Here is a 5936-nt window from a genome sequence, read left to right on the forward strand (position 1 = left end):
AAGTAAATATATTTATATTTAAAGTGTGTGTGTATAATAGTAATTATATTCTTTATAAATGAACTCAATATATATAAAGTATATATATTAAAAGACTTTAATTAACTATAAGGGTTTGCTCTTAATTACATGAAATTAAAAAAAATAATTAGATTTCAAAACTATTCTAATTTAACAACTTTTCTTTAAGTTTATATAAACAAAGATATATATATTATAATTAGTAATCTTATAAGTTATAATTTTTATAATGTTAAAACAAAATAGAAAGTAAATATGTTTATATTTAAAGTATATATATATAATAGTAATTATATTTCTTATAAATTAACACAAAATATAAACTATATATATTAAAAGACATTACAAGTTAATTAATAATCATAGTTTTATGAATTAATTTAATTAACTATATGGGTTTTTCGTTAATTACATGAAATTAAAATAAAAAACTAGAATCCAAAGTTATTGTAATCTCAAAGGCCCTCTTTAAGTATATATATTATAAATTTATATAAACAATGGTATATATATTATAATTAATATTTTTATAAGTTACAATTTTTATAATGTTAACACAAAATAAAAAGTAAATATATTTACATTAAAAGCATATATATAATACTAATTATATTCCTTTGTAATATGATATGATATTTATATTATTTAAATGTAATTAATAATATAATAATTTTTTAATTTAAATATATTAATGTTATTAAATTAATAATTTGAATAATCATCCTTTTCATATAATTGTCAATTTTTAACAAAAACAATTACTTGCAAATTGGTAAAGGTCTTGAGTGCTTTCTTTCTTTACTTCGGTTGGAATAAGCAAAATTGTATATTTTTAATTTAATTATTTAAATAATAATAAAGTATTTCATTTTCTGAACTTATCCTATATCCGATTATAGGATACCCTAACTCTATATAACCGAATCGGATATCCGCAAATACCTTGTAACAGGGTACCTATTGCCATCCCTAAATTCAAAGTTCAAAGTTTATTTAAACTTTAACAAATTGCAATAAAATTGTGTACCTTAGAAAAAGAAAAACAAACCAATATATAACTAGACAAAATCTAGTTAATTGAATCATATTCACATGTTTTGGGACTTATTTTTGAAACCTAAACATTTCATGACTTCCTCCATATAAAATTATTAATATTGTTTATTAAATAGTAAAATGGTATTTTACCACTATTCTAGTGGTAATTTGAAAATATTATTGCGTTCAGTACATTGTTCATTTAGTATTTTACCACGATTCTAGTTGAGACTAGCGACTTGCTTCAATCTCAGCCCAAATTTTTGAAACATTTTGCCCTTAGCTTAAATTTTTCTTAGACAATTTTATCCTTCTCCTAATAATATAAGGACAATTTTACCCTTATACATGATAGAGCTATATTTGTTAATTTTTTTAAAAACTTTTAAAAATTAAAATATTAAATTTAATTTTTAAATTTACTAATGTTTTAAAAAGGAATTTAATAAAATAGAGAAAATTAAAATTTCTAAAATTTGGATAATTTAATTTAAATTAATTTAAAATAAAATTAAATTTAGGTTAATTAAAAAATTAGACTTAATTTAACTAAAAAAATTAAAAATTTAATTTAATTTTTAGAAAAATAAAAAAGCCTCTTTATATGGAAAAATAAAAATTTGAACTATTTTAAAAAAATTTTTACTTTCTTAAAATATAGAAAACTTAAGTCCAAGGGTCTTGGAATATTTTACATATTTCCAAAAATATTACCATCGAAACAAACACTATATCTTTTATTAGGACTTGTAAATAAAAAAAGATTCTAGGTTAGCAACTTAATCCATTAAAATTAAAAGAGAGAGACAATAATCAAATGAAGTATTAAGGGATATCATAATCTTAGGTGTGATAGTTATTCGCTTTTAATAAAGTAATTTTACTAATTAATTTTAGATTAGTTTTAGTTGTTGAGTTTGTTAAATTTAATTTTTATTGTTTGGATAAAATTCAGGTCTATTAATTTTACTAATTAACAATAAAAATTAATTCAATTCTTTATGGGATAGACATACTATTCATCTTTATATTATCTTTTCGATACATATATTTTTTTGGGTAAAGAAATCAACAACAATGTCAAAATATTAGTCATACTATAAGGGGGTTGTAATTATTTGAGTAAGATATTAGTACGCAAAGCTGGTTTATGAATTTTGCTTCCCTTGTGGATTAAACTATATATCAGAATGTCAAACCAACTACTTGTGTATATCAGAATGCAAAACCAGCAAAGCTGCTTAATGGATTTTGGTTAGACTTGACAAATCATATTTTTGTGTTTTAGTATGATTGTATAAGCACAGGTATTAACAATTATATACGTAAACTGAACACAACATGATTAATTAATTATGTCAGGATCTGAAACATGTATACAAATACATTCAATAACCATGTAGCACAACCCAATATCACTAACTCATTTATTAAATATGTAGAGTTAAATTTTATATGACACGATTAAAGGCTTAACATGATTTAATTTTAACATGATTAACACGATTAACTAATACACGATTAAATTTAAATACTTACAATGAAAATATAATTTTATTATTAAAATTTAAAATCAATAATCTTAAAAACAATTATCACAAGATAATAATATCATCTGTTATAGTAAGATTCAACATAAATAACATCTATAAAATGCATTATCATAATAAAATACTCTTTTACTATTAAACTTAAACAGGTTGATAAATGTGTCATTTTATACGAGTTAAACACGATAACATGATTAAGACGATTAATTAAATAAATTTAAATATGTTAATAGTATTTAAAATGTTTAAAAGACATAAAAATTTTCATGTTTTAAATGTGTTGACACGATTAAGATACGAAACATGATAAAATTAAACCCTATTTAACTTTGAGTCTTCTTATGTCGTGATCGGGAGTAGTGTCCAAAATTGCTTGACTCTAATTTTGCTTTCCTTGTAGAGCAACTATAGTTAGTGTTGTTGGTTTAAGATAGTGTTTTAATTGTATTGCTGACATGCAAGGTAATTGAATTATTGAAATATGATTACTAGTGATGTGAGAGCAATGTTGGCGATAATGAAAATTAGATATAAAAGCTGGGAAACAAGGTAAAGGGCGAGCAGAATTTTTGTTGAAAAAACTTTAAAAATGAGTCCATTATAATGTTTTATATATATATATTACTAATGGAGCTTTTAAATATCTTCCTCCCAAAATTTGGAATTGGATTTGGTTTGGATTAGTTTTTGATTTGGAAAAATTATTTTATACATCGATGATGAGGTTTTTAAATTATACAAGAATAGAAAGTGATACATGGTTCATTAGAATATATTACTTGAAACTAAAAATTAAATGAACATGTAATAGCTTTAAGAGGAGATAAGGTAATTGGATTGTGAAGTGTGTCACTGCAGTCTCAGTCTCGATCCCTGTTAATGGCTTACTTACTAAACTTATCAAATTGCAGAGAGGCCTTAGTCAAGGGTGCCCACAATCTCTTTTCTTGTTCAACGTATAGTGCCTGAAGCTTTTAGTTGTCTCATGGTGAAAGCTGGGCTAGAACAAATTTGCAATCGTATTCCTTTTAGCAAAGGGGGTTTGAGTCTAATCAAGTGATCATTGTGGTTATTTTGTAATGATAAGTTGTTTAATAGTAAAATTTGTGATATTCATCAACTATACGACCTAGTCAAGTGAGAATTGCAATTTAGGTGAAACCAAGATAGCTTGATGTAACAGAGAGGACTGAAGGTACTTTTAGAAGCACTCTAAATGTACAAATACTGTAAAAATGCAGAACAGTAGGATCAAAGTTAATTTGGATGGCTCCACTAGGAAGGTGGTTTAAGTTTAATGTGGACGGCGCTGCTTTTAGAAATACAAGTGAGGCAAGAATTAGCGATATTTTGCGCGATGAAAATGGTTCAATAAAGATTATGTTTTCTAAATCAATTGGTAGAGGCGATTCTAATTTAGCTGAAACACTAACTATTAGGAAAGCTTTTATTATCTTTCCATCCTCTGATTTGTGGATTAAAAACGATTCGAAGAATGAAATGGCTTCTTTATTGGAGCCAGACATCCCCAAATCTAGCTTCTCCAAAATGCAATGGGGTTATCACTTCTTGTTCTATTTCTTATGTACTTGAATAAGCCAATGCATTATGGCTTATTCTTTTTAATATCAATAAAAGCAAAAAAAATGAATATATAACAATTGTTTGATTCTATTTGCGGAGTTTAAAAACTTTATTGTTCGAGTATAACTTTTAAAATTGATAATCAAGTCCAAAGAAATCCAATCTTGTCCAAGCACATAAAAAGTCAGCTTCATTATTAATTTAAAAATAAGAGTTTTCTATATATACATATATATATATATATATATACACACACTCATATATATAAATTATATATATATGTATGTATATATGTATATATACATACACGCACACTAATATCTTATTTTTTTAATGCTAGTAGTTGTAAATTTTAAAAAATTGAAAATTAAATTTGTTTAAATTTTATATTCAATAATTTTTTTTGTCAAATTATTGTAAATTATAAGTTGTTTAATATCTTAAAAAGGAAAAACTAAAGAATGGAAAAATGAATTGTGAGAAAAAGAAATATGATAATAAAAGAAAATCAATTTCTCCATTTTTTATTTGATTGCTTAATTTGTTTTCAAAAGGCACAAACTATTTTAAATTACAACATTTTAATTAAAAATTTAGGAGATAAAAGCAAAAAAAAAAGTCTAAAATTGTGACAAATTTCAAAATTTCTTCACTCCACCAAAGCATGTAAGTCTTTTTATCTTTTACTTTTCACTTATTTTTATATTTTCTTATTAAAATATTAATTTATAATAATATAATTTTGATTTAAATTTATAATATAAAAGAAATAATATTAAAGATTTTACAAAATTTTCTTTTTCTTCTTCACTTGTCGGCCATGGCCTTCATTAACCAACGGAAAGTCGAATTTGGCCCCCAACAACTCTAAGTTGGTTACGGGCTGACCCTTAGCAACCAAGCAGGCCAACAGCCCAAATAAGCCAATGGCTTAGGAAGACCAATAGTTTAGACAAGCCGATAGCATAAGTAAGCCAACCGACTAAGCCAATAGATAGGAGATCCAACCCATTTGTGCATTTAAGGGTAGTCAAGTCGGCATACCCTTTTGAAAGTTTAAATAAGTTGATGTATTTCAAAATAAAATATAGACAAGGTATGCATCAAATTTGAATGTAGATAGTGTGAACATTCAAATATGAATGTCTCAGCTATTTATTTTAAATTTGAATTGTAAACAAGTTAGATAAAACGGCTAGCCATGCCTATAAATACCCATTATGTTCATTTCCAAAATACGCCAAATTTAAGAATAAAAATTCATTTCTGTCAAGCTTTCTTCTCTCATTTTTCTTACTTTTGCGTTGCTTTAAAAACTTTTCTGTTCTTGATTAGTTTTGTTGGTTTCGAAGCTGGTAAACAAAAGCACTCGAGTTTCAATTAAACTCAATTAATAATATCTTTTGGGAGTTACGTTATTGGCAAACGAATATCATTCATCATAATTTGGATGCGATGAATATTGAGTGTAATGTACTTAAGAATATATTCAACATGATCATGGTTGCAAAAGGAAAGATGAAAGACAATATAAAAGCTCAACATTTATAAGCGATCGAAATTGCATTTAATTACGAATAATGGAAACATTTATAACCCTAAAGCCTCATGCATTTTGAGTAAAGAGAAAAAAAAAATGATGATTGTATGTGGGTGACATAGATAAAATTAGATATGTCAAAATGGGCTTGGTCCATCGGGTCGGCTCATATTTTATTAAATATGGGATGAGTTGGGTTGAAA

The sequence above is a fragment of the Theobroma umbraticum genome, unplaced genomic scaffold, assembly GCF_002168275.2.
Source record: "Theobroma umbraticum cultivar Fairchild unplaced genomic scaffold, ASM216827v3 scaffold_12.1, whole genome shotgun sequence".
Classification (NCBI taxonomy): Eukaryota; Viridiplantae; Streptophyta; class Magnoliopsida; order Malvales; family Malvaceae; genus Theobroma; species Theobroma umbraticum.